This window comes from Wasmannia auropunctata, unplaced genomic scaffold, assembly GCF_000956235.1.
Source record: "Wasmannia auropunctata unplaced genomic scaffold, wasmannia.A_1.0 LD335214.1, whole genome shotgun sequence".
Taxonomy (NCBI): domain Eukaryota; kingdom Metazoa; phylum Arthropoda; class Insecta; order Hymenoptera; family Formicidae; genus Wasmannia; species Wasmannia auropunctata.
Genome location: NW_012027676.1, coordinates 633,881 through 646,058, shown reverse-complemented (window position 1 = coordinate 646,058; position 12,178 = coordinate 633,881). Strand labels below are relative to the sequence as shown.

General features: G+C 42.5%; 1 protein-coding gene across 1 annotated transcript in view; it reads left to right on the top strand.

Annotated features, from left to right (window-relative positions):
• LOC105457498 (headcase protein) overlaps window positions 1–12,178 on the top strand; it is a 137,405-nt gene that overhangs the window by 46,721 nt on the left and 78,506 nt on the right. The window lies entirely within an intron of this gene.

The window sequence follows — 12,178 nt, the reverse complement described above, 5'->3', positions numbered from 1 at the left end:
ATAACGTGTGAAAAATTAGCACTGCAAAAGAAATCGCGATTTCGAATTACTTCCACGCAAAATTTACGTCTTCTCTCAACATCAAAGGACGCTGTACTAACGTACTTTGTGTTTAAAATGCTTGAAAATGTTTCTAACGACAACTGTTAGTGTATTAGAGAAGTTAGAAATCGAATGGTATGGACATAATGCTGTACCCGACAAGCAGGTGTCGTATTTACCGCAGGTAGTCGTTTCGGAACAGTCGGGAGGGGTCGAGAAAGAGCTCGAAATTTCAATGAAAACGATTTCTGGCAGATATAAAACCGTTTGTCTCTTATTCTAGAGGGTTCAAAGGATTTTTTAAGCCAATAAAAAAAAATCGATTTTTTGAAATTTCTACTGTGGTGTAACCCCTTAAGTCGTTGGAAAGTGAAATTTGTTACATGAACCTTATGCAACCTTTATGAACTTTATGAACTCTGCTTGAGATATTTTTTTTACAGAATTTTACGATTTCGTTTCGACATACATTTTTATCAAATATATTTGTCTTCATACATGTTTATTAATTAGGCAAACAAAAAAAGTAACATATGTATATTGGAATCTAAAAGAATTAAACATAAAATCAAAGATAAATACATTTATTGGAGGAATTCGGGCAATTTGATAAAAAGAGATTGTTCGCAATAAAATTGGCATCTCTCGACCTCGTTACGGAAAGAGCAAAGAATTTATGGTCAGAGTCTGCGTAATAAGTGACGCGGAACAATCGTTCAAAACGCGGATCGATATCCCGATATCGTTTTATTACTGTTATCGTCAAGGCCGCGGCATTTCACAGGCAAATCGCGAATCGAGCGATGTTTTCGTCTACAACGATTAGATCTCGCTCCCGCCATTGAATTTCACGATCGCGTCGTGGATTTTCTCGAAGGATCCCCATGCTCCAGCAACGGACGACATAAATTTCCATTATCGGACGGGCCTGTATCCGGCCTAGACGCGGTTATTGTCCGCGTTAAGTTTCTACGGCACCTCGTCCGTCCTGAACTTCTCGAGAATGGATCGCGCGGCCGCATCTACATACGTCTTTCCTAACACATTTATCTCGTTCGCGTGAGAATTATTGTCGTTCGCGGCGCGCTCGTTGAATGAATCTTTACAAACATAAATTTAGAGACAAACACTTTTACACTAGATCTATTTTTTTTTACACTTTTATTCGTGACCGTTTGTTTTCTCGCGAAAACTCGATGTATGTTTAGAAATTATTTCGGGACGTCGATCGATTTTCACCTCGCGTGAGATCTATAGCAAATAAAATAAATTCCAATCCAGGCACGACAATGAAACAAAGCCAACGGAAAGCTCCGCGAGTTGAATCTCGAAAGATCCGCCAAAGATCGTTCAACGGCTTATCTGCCTGCGGAGCTCCGTTTTCTCGGGGTCCGATATCGCGATAATAATCACCCCTTTTGTCCAGCGACTCGCGCGCCGGAGAGACGCGCGGGATATCACGCCGGAGATAATCTTGGGATACGGTCGGCTCCGCCACTTTCACGTAAGTCGAGCCTTAAGTCGCTTTTAATCGAGTTCTCATGCCATGTAAGTCGAACGGGGAATGCCGCGGCACGTAGCACGCCTCACAGGTCGCCGGGCAGGATCCCGCTGGAGGAGAGAGAGGTTTGCGTATTTCTGCTTTATATGCAAACGACGGGAACGACGGGGGCGTCGTCGCTTCCCGGGATCTTAAGGCGTTAAGTAATTGCGCTGAGTAATCCCCGGATATGGGTTATCGTTATCAGCAAAATCGCCGGTGTTACGCCTCGATCCTTTCGAACGTAATCGTAGATCTTTAAGGGGGAGCGTTGATAGTTCGCGGGAAATATATGATTCGGGCGGTCCGTTACCTGTATTCAATCCTGCGGACGATTGCGAACATATTTACCGCTATGTTATTAAAAGGCTAAAAGACGATAAGTCGGATAAACATGGATAATCTGGTGAAATTACATCTGGTGAAGACATTTCACGTAACGGATGTTAACATAACGGAATGCTATTTTAAATGTCAATTTTTATATACGCGTGCTTATTAAAGAATTGCTCAGATGTGCAAATATATATTGTATATTGTTAGATATTACATTAATTAGTTAGATAATACATTAAAATTATATATATATATATATATGTATATATATTACGTTCTATATTTATAATATATATATTAATTACTATATATATTTATAATACACATTATAATGCACATAAATTTTTTAAGTTGCCTTTAGCGGAAATTTAAATTGACTACTTAAATTTTGCACGTTATTTTGATACGTATCTAGATGTTTTTGTAAATAAGGCGCAAATGAAAAAATCCATTAGCGAAATCCACTTGAAGTTAAATGACGAATAAGATTTTGTTATCTGTCTGCATTTAGCTTTGGGTTAAGGGATACGCTTTTTCTATGGGATAAACGGGGGTCTCGGGCGAAATTCTCCGCGTTCGCATTGAGGAAAAAGGTGGATATTAAAGAGTACGGGGATATAACGGCCTCTACGGTCAGGTTGAAAAACGGCCCTCACTACGGTAGTTAATTCCAAAGAGGTCCCGGTCGCGTCGTCAGCTATCCACGGCGTGTTCCCGCGGGATAGCCTTCTGGTAATCGTGGCGTTTTGTCACTTTTACGTCGTGAAACGAGAAGCGAGTGGCTCAAAGAAGCTCATATAGAGATAGAAGAGACTGCGGTTACTACCAGAGGGGTTACCCATGTCGTTACGCACGCGTAAACGAGCGTGCTGCAAGGTTTTCTTTGCGCTAAAATAAAGATTCCTTGATTTCATTTACTTACATGACAGATAGCCGTGTGAGTATCGTGCAAATGAATGACCGAATTGTTCACCTAAATCTGAAATTATACGAATAATAGAAGACGACAAAGAGAAACATTGCTTTTGATTGCATTATTCTATAATTAAAAATTGATCGCAGCATTGTCTATTAATATCATCTCTTTAGCTTATTATCAATAACTATCCAAAAACATCGATTTTAAAGAAACGAATATTTTTCACAATAATTTTTATAAAAAATTAATGTGAGTGATAGATACACTGTGACAAATTTATAATACATATGTAGCATATGTAGCGATAAGTGGATATATAAGAGAATTATGACCAAAAGCATTGGCGCTCGAGGTTTCGTCGTTGAGAGATATGTTTGTTAAATTGATTTCCCGATGCGTCATACTTAATGCGAGCAGGTCGCGATCATTACTGACATTCAATGCAATTCGCTCTCATGCACCTACCGCACCATATATCGACGGAGTGTATTTTAGAGTCGCGTGTCCGGAAACATTGTCGCAGGTCAGTCAGACGCGACATGAATCACGCCGGGCACGTTCACTGCCAAGGAATTGTTCTGTGCCCGCCAGACACGTATACGAATACTTCGCTTTAGGTTCCGTGCGAGATACTGCGTTGCTACATACGGGGCATTGCGGAGTATAATTAGCATAACATGGAAACTTTATCCTCCGTTTAATGTCGCTTTCCGTAAATAGTCTCAAAGGTAGAGCACACACGGAGAAGCACAGTGAAAAAAGATTATGTAAATTTCAGATTGATATTTATATTTTTTCAGTTAGATTTGTGCGATATAAAAATGCGGATATTGAAAATTTTTTATATTTTCCGATTTTGTGTCATATATAAATCTATTGGTTTTTTTTTATATGTCCTTTTTATATTGCTTTTTTTATATAATGTATGTATCTTTTATATTGCTGCATTATTTGTATTTAACGTTAGGATTTTATTGAGGTTTTTTAACGATATCATATAAATGTAGTAAGATTCTCAAATTGTCGCTATAAAATGTGTTTTTCTGCCATTGTGGCATGCGAATATAATCGATATAGACTGTAAAGTACACCGCTGGGAATACGGAAGAGAAGCCGCATGTGGAACATCGCTTACAATTCTATCTTCAGGCAATAATTTTGCCAGAGCGCATTAAGTAATCATAATCTCATGTATTCGTGATGGACGGAAACATTTATTGTGCCTTAATGTCTTTCATCTCGAGAATATTGATGCGAACATTTTTTTTCTCTCGCAAATACGATTCTTAGCCGCTCGTTATTAATATGCCCATCGCGAGCAGGAAGCGCGACCCAGTTGGGTCCCGGGATGTCCTATATAATTATGCGATAAAAGCATAGGTACGGCTGATCCCCAGGTGCGGCGTTGGTATCGAGAGATATTTATCTAGATTTTCGTACCCTATATTTCTTACTTACGCGATAAGCTACACGGCCGCCTCTCGTGGGTTGCGAGAGAGCATATTGCCTGGGACAATCGCGATACGACAGACGGAAGGAACGTGCCGCCTAGGGCCTTGTGGGGGCTATTCAATTACAGCTAACCGACGGCTTTGCTTCCTTTGCGGGACGAGAATTACGAGACGAGAGAGGAGGCATACGGCTCTCCCGCATGTCGGTCGCCGATAGGCCGCCTCTTTTTATCGGGCCTCGCCATGTGTGAGCTCCGCGCGCGCTCGCGAAATACCGTGTCTCGCGCACGTATAGCCGCTACACATGCGGGAGAGAACCTGTTTGTAAGACGAAAGCAAACGCGCGAGAAATATTTTCTATGCGCCACGTTTCCCCGCTATCTCTCATCGGTACCTGTAAAAATGTTTGGCATGTCTGCGCTCTCGCACCCGATATACGGGTCTCGATGTTTATTTTTAGAAAGCTCACACGCGGCGAGAAAGTCAGAAATCGTAAAAATTACGCAATGGCACGCAGCTACGGAAGAAGCTAAAATGTTTTGTATAAAATGCTCCGTTTCCTCTGTCACGGCTAGAAATATTTCGCTTCGCCGGAAAATGTCTTTCGGTATGACATCTCTCGCTTCGCGTCCTTCTACCGACGGATACAATTACAAAACATCGTGCGGCCATAAAGTACGGAACTCCGGGTCTTTTTCGGACGCAGATTTGTGCTCGGAGGGCTACGACGAGGCGAAAGTTGTGCAACACGCGATGACTCATAAATCCCCCGCTCCCTCCTTCCTCTCCCCGGATAAAGGAGAGAAGGGACTCTTGCGCTTTCGCGTAAATACCGCGGGGCCATTAAAACTTTTCGCGTACTTAGCCGGAATTTATTTCGACTTTAGTGCGCGTCTGGGTCCGGCCGCAAAAGCAGCGTTGCGTTATCCTATGTTTACAACAATCCTCCCTTGTGGCGCACAGTAGCGGCTCGGCTTGTTCGAACCGCGCGCGCAGCACATCCGCCTTGGTAATTTCAAACTTTCGGTATATCCGGCGGATTTGTGCGGATCTTGACAATGGCCGACAGGAAAATTTTCCTGTGCTTCCGCGCGCGCCCGCCGTTATATCCCCGCGCGGTCTCGCGCGAATTCCCGCGGCCCGCTGTTCTCCCATTGAAAAGTTATACCACGTCGAAAGTTCCGACGGTTTCGTTAATTACCGAGGCTACGCACCCTTGCGAGCTATAAATCGCCGAGCGAGTAGTCGACGGCGATACTTATCGCCGGCTTAAAGGACTTTACTACGCGAAAGTGTACCGCAAACTGTAATTCGCGAAATGCGGTTAGAGTCCAATCTTGCGAAGATCCCTAAATACTTTTAAGCAGAGACTGTCTAATCTTGTTTAATTTTGCTCGAGTTAATTGGATTCGCCTCTAGTGAAATCAAATAGCCTACATCGTACATTATTAAAGCGATATTTTCATCTCATTTAGTGATATTTAAATTGCTTTGCCATTGTATTGCACAGAAACCCTTAATATACATACATCCAGATGGGAATTTTATCTTATTTGCCGAGCTTATACGAATTACAATGTTACGTGTCTGCGAAAGTGCCAGCGAGGCATTCATCATTTTATTAAAGTAATATCATAATAGCTGGCTTTGATGTCGCGGCGTACGATAATAAAACGATGCGAGTGCGATTACTGTCTTGAATGCATGTTCGCACATGTGGAAATGACCGAGTTCTCTCTCTATTAATTACCCGACGATACCCGACGGACGAAGCAGCGGGACGGCGATTATGCGCGTGAAGGAAAATGACGGAGACCCACGCTGCAATCCCGATAAATGATCACGATAGTGTAGTGGTGTGTAGTAGTGGCGGTGGCGACGGCTTCTTAGTCTCGCGATGCTCCTGAATTAGAATCCTGTTTTCGCTTCGTCGGTCGGAAAAGCGGCCGCCGCTTTAAGGCGAAACTCGCTGAATCGTGCATTCTTACTTCGACAAGCCCGACGCGGCGAATCGGGCGAATGAATCGCAGTCTTCTCACGTGCTTTTAAACATCCGTTGTGGTAGAAAGAGAGAGACGTGCCGCAGTCGATTGAAATAATAGTGACGCGGTTGCAATAAGTGTCGAACCAGTCGATAACCAATTAGGTTCGTCATCGGCGTGCAATTATACGATTATACGAGGTAGCCTCCAACCCGATTAATTTGATTACACGCTCGACGCGTGACCTCGAAGCGAATAGTACACAGCGCGCGCGTCTATTATCTTTTATTTATATAAGCAACAGGTAACTTCAATAAGAAGCGGGAGGGCCTATACACATCGCGGGGTAATGCTCTTCATCGCGCACTGATCTTCACACGTCGCCGGCGTGATAATGTCGACCGAGATGATCGCGATAAGAACAGTATCATGACCGAAGCTGCTGCGACCTTGTGCGTGCCTTGCACTTACCGGGGCATGAGAGTGCATTATACATATAGCGCACGTAGGAAATCCTTGGGAATCGCGTCTGGAAAGAAGCGACTGGTTCCAGTCGATCTTATTCTGCTCCCGCTCTCTTTTTCTCTCCTCTCGATTCCCCCCTCCCCGGGTTCCCGAGGGGATCGCAATTGGATGTTAATGACAGCGTTTGTCGTAAGGTCGGCGAAATCTAATAGGATCCATTGCTCTCTCTCTCTCTCTCTTTCTCTCTCTCTCTCTCTTTCGTGTACCTATTACCGTGGGACAGTTATACGATCAGATTCAACCGCGCGAAACGTATGAAATTTATGATAACGGGAATTGGCGTTTTGGAAAGTAATGAAGAGTAATATAAATTACACCTTCGACGTGTCTGAACTGCGTCACGTTGCTGATAATTATAGAAGCAAGTTTAATCTCCGTTTGATGACGCAAACGTTCCACCGTGCGATGCAAAATATCTCGTTACAAAACGTGGCGTGGTATAGCGGCTAAAGTGTATTGCGTCTAATTTTTCATTCTCGCGCAAAAGAGACGCCCGCGCGCGTTCGTGAAGTTTTTTCACGAAGTTTATTTCAATTGCGTTTCTCTCCTGTCTTTGTTGATCGCCGCGCGAATCGCGTATTCGTCTCCGTGGAGGGGTTTCTATATGCGTGTTTCTATATGCAAAACCAATTCAACAGTATTTTTTTTATTGAAAATCTTGCGATAGGTGAAACGCGCATTTCCCGTTTCTCCCGGACAAATCTTTCAAGGCGCGGCGACATGTCGTCATTCATCGAACGCGACCCTCAACGTGCGTCTGGCTGGCCGATAAATGGCGGTGCCGGTGCCGCCGGCACCGCGTGCACTTGCATCGAACGCGCATAATCAGTCAATGACCGCCGCTACGCTAAACGCACGCGCTGTTACTTTTGCGTCAGGGTCGGCTCGGCAATGTGCCGTAACGTTGAGCTAGGTGAGTAATATCGCCGCTCTCTCTACTCGCTGGAGCTTATTTACCGGCTCTATTCTTACACACGTCAGCATACCCGACGAGAATAGGCGGGCGCCCCGTGTGTGTGCGTGTGACTAAGCACGCTCTCTCACGATACTTTATTTTTAATATCGAGTATCTTTCATCCGTTGCCGTAATATTAGCTGTCGATGCCGGAAAGGAAGTTGCTGGATATAAAATGCAGATATACGCTGCAAGATATACGCGTCACCACACGCGGTGCTTTTTAAACTATAACCGCCTATGAAAGAAATTTTACGAACGTGACCGTTTTTCAAGATTATTATCTAATAACCTACAAATTTAATAGACGGTAAATAAATAATTTTTTCTCTATTTGTGCATTCGTATATATTGTGGAATAGATTTGAACAGAAATTCAGTTTGCGCTTTCACAATCTTTACATTATTGAAATGTCCATCAATTAATCGTAATTGATCATAATTGCCGCGATCAGAATCGAAAAATATTTCCGATACGTTCTTTAAGGTGCAATTAACTTAGCGATTTGATTTCATAAGAGACAATGACTATGATTATCTTGTCGCATGTCGACCTGTATCAGCCGATCCGTCCACGTCGATTAAACTCCGTCTCGATCGTCACCTCGAGTTACTACGTGAAGAAGCAATCAGCGGCCGTCTGGTAATCTCGCGTGCGCGTTGTAATCGCTGCGGAAAATGTTATCTTCCGTCACACAAGGAGCCGGCGAGAGAGTCCTGTTGCCAAGCGCCGCGCGGCACGCGGCAAACGTTTTTGCGGTAGGTTAGTAATTTCGCCGGCGCGCGTTACGTATATTCGCTTCACGCTACGGAGCCCACGCGTGCCTCGTAAAGTCCGCGAGCCGGGCGCGCAGCGAGCGGGCTGGACCGCGGGCGGCTGCCCGCGAGATTTTCCGCGCCGTATATTATCGGGATTGCTACAATGTGCGCCGTGGTGACGACGTGGATGAAACGTGATCGCGCGCCTGCGGCTCGACCGTGGTCCTAGGCGCGATGTCCGGCGCGCAGCGAGATTTAGGCGCGCTTAGACGCCACCGGCCGACGATCCGTCTTGTTAACGACGATCCGGTTGACGGTTGCCAACTAGCACGTCCCGATCGGTGTCGGGCGTAGCATAATAGCCCGCCGCGCGCCGTGGCGACACTCCGCTACGAGCGAGCTTAATGCGCGCGCGTGTCCTGATTTGTATCTAAATTTAATTTTATTAGTAAACACTTTGAGTGAGCAATGTATCCGTTCCAACATCCAGCAGAATTTTACTGTGCTTTTGTTTTTAACTTTGAGAAGATTCATCAGGATGGGTACTACCGGGAAAACCTGGAATTCTCAGGGAATTTCATTTTTATCCTTGAACAGCATGGATTCTCATGGAATTTTACTGATACTCTGGGAAATTTCTTGAATTTTACTTTTACATTTAAATTTAATTTTATCTCTTTAGAAAGTAAACGTGGTCCCATATCGAAGGCCCCTGATATTGAAAGTTAATTTATTTTAAAATTGACATACACTATATAAAGACTCTTCAATCTAAAAAATGATAATCCGGAAATAATAAATCGGGTATTAAGAGTCTAATAACGCAGAACTTGATGCGTAAAACAATTTAATCTTCACATATGTAGTTACATCTCTATACAAAATCTTTCGTTACATTCGAAAAATTTTGTATGAAGATGAACTATTGTACATATGAGCTAGAAGATTAAACTGTTTCATGCATCAAATTTTAATACGTTATTAAAACTCTTAGGGCCTAATTTATTTTAAAGCTGTATTGAGAAATTCTCTAATCCGGGAATTTTCAGGGAATTCTTTTACAAAATTTGAGTACCCACCCTGTTCATGTATAACATGATGTTTCCCTTGCGAAAAAGTGATACTGCTAAGAATTTTATTATTCCAAGACAGGATAAATGGTAGAAAAATGATTTCATGGACTATCAGAATTAGTTTTTCTTTCGCGTGCGGATATCATCTTGAAAAAGCGGAGAATTTAACCGCGTCATGTCTCTCGTGAACGTTACGTCGTGAAAGAGCGAACGTGGAGAGGCTGCAAGTGAGAAAATTGAATTTATCTCGAACAGCAGGTCGTATTATGACCTCCGATGCGCGCTTGAATTGGATAACGAGTTTCTGGCGCGAAGTAATTGATTCGTCCTAGGAGTCATGACACCTCACGTCTTTAACGTAAGACAAATCGATCTCCCGGCACACGGAGGTCGGCCAATAACGTGGACCTTTCGGTTGAGTAGCGGGCCTTGCTCTGTATGTGATGCGCACAAGATGACGACGTCGACGACGGGAGGTGATAGTCGCCTTTCCGTTGGCCTAGGTTAGTAATACGGTCCATTGGCGCCGCTGCTTCTATTCTTACACGCTCCCTTGTCCGCGTACTTAACACATCGTCATCGTGCGACATATGTAGCTTGTAGCAGATAGAAACAATCGTACACGATTAAAAACGCTCTTAAGTCTATACTTAGTCGATAGGTTGCTGACATTAAAAGAGGCATGATATCTAATAGATCTTGAAAATCAATTTAACAGTACGGTACAGTGTTTGCAATTAAGATTCAATTGAAAAACTTTAATGAAGTTTATTGATATATACTACGAGTCAGTATTGTGTGTGAATATGTTAGCGGTTTGAAATCTAATATTTATTTGAGAAATAAATATTAGATTTCAGACCGCTTTTTTTATTTCTTTTCTTTTTTTTCTCGCGATATTTTTTGTGTGGATTTAAAAAAATTGATTTTCTCGATTTATCAAAAAATTACAATTCTTGATTTAATTAAATCATAATTTTATTCCTCTTTTCGATAAAAGTTATTAAAAATAAAAATATTAGTAATAGTTTTTTTATTTAAAAAAATACATTTTATTCTTTAAATAATTGTATAATTTAAAAATCGAGCAAATAAATAACGATTTAAAATATTATTAAAACAAAGAAATAATTCGTGTGTAATAGTTAAAATTTTCCATTGGAAGTCAAGCATTTTACATAGTACAACTTTTCGAAATTAGTTAAAAATACAAATGCAAGGAATATTCGACGCGTAGTTATTTCATGGAAACATTAAATTTCATGATGGAGCGAGACGTAGCGGTAGGCATTGCGGCCTTGGTATTTGTTTTGGTAGCAGCGTGTTTCGGCGTACCTACGCAAACCGTTGTGTTGTCATTCGCTCGGCGAAACGCGGAGAGAGTCGACAGGTAACAGCGCGTGTCTCGCTGCGTGTCGCTGTTATTATGCATCGAAACGCCATGTGTCAAATACGAGGAAACTTAAACGCCTGTTATCTCTTACGAATTAACTTGATACAAAAGCGATTGTATTCTATATAATATTTTCTTGTTAAATTGAGATATGTTTATCATGCGAGCTCTATACAATGTATTTTTTAATTTAATATAAACGGGGAATAATCTGCATTTAACACATGTATCTACTTGTTTGAACTTCATTGACAAGGTAATTATGAATCAGATAATTATAAATAGATATATACAATTACAAGAGTGAGTAAAGGAATTGTAAATTGTAACAAACCCGCGTGCGAAAATTGCTTTCTTCTCGACTCCTGTTGCGTCAGCGGCGGAGGCATGCAAAAAGTTATAATTATCATAAATGATAATTCGTGATTATCATAAATGAATATGCTCAGATATACGCAGTTTCTTGTTAATGAATAAATTGCGATTTGCAGAAGCAAGCTTGAAAGAGGGAAGAGAAGTTATACTTTTGAGCTGTTCGTAGTCAAAAAGCACGATGCTAATCTTCGTTAATTTCTGCTCATAATACTTGTAACAAATGTGTCTCGTGAGAATATTCTCATAAATAATTCTCAAGTACATACAATGTGTTGCCGCGAGCTGATCTCGGGCAGTTAAAGGCCGCTCCGAAGTCTAGTTGCGACTCCGTGCGAAGACGCGATATTATCAGGGGGATAATTAAAGGAATCATGTATTCGTGAAGTAGGAGCAGCGATACATCGATAAATGGACTGCTTGTTGTGGCCTAGGTTAGTAACAGTTTTATTATTAGCTACATTCTCAACGAGGCGTTAAGGCTCTGGTATATCAGTCGGACGTTTTTCTTAATGAGATTCCAACGCTAAGTGCGCATAATGAGTACGTTTTCCACTGGCGAGCGAGCGGACACAAACGGCGCGGCGTGTACGTCGCGCGCGCGCGCGCACGGCGAACGGTGTCGGTGGAGCAGTAAACTCGTGCCGCCGGATAAATATACGGTATTATGTAAGTTGTTTGCAAGCCAAGAAAACGAGGAGAGCCGGTCTACGAATGCGGCGGCCAGCAGCTTATATTGCGTGCATTGCGCAATAATCAGGCGAGCTCCGTTCGGCGGCCGGTCGCGGCGGTATTTAGTCGCCGAGGGCTTTTTATTATTCCCCCCCCCCC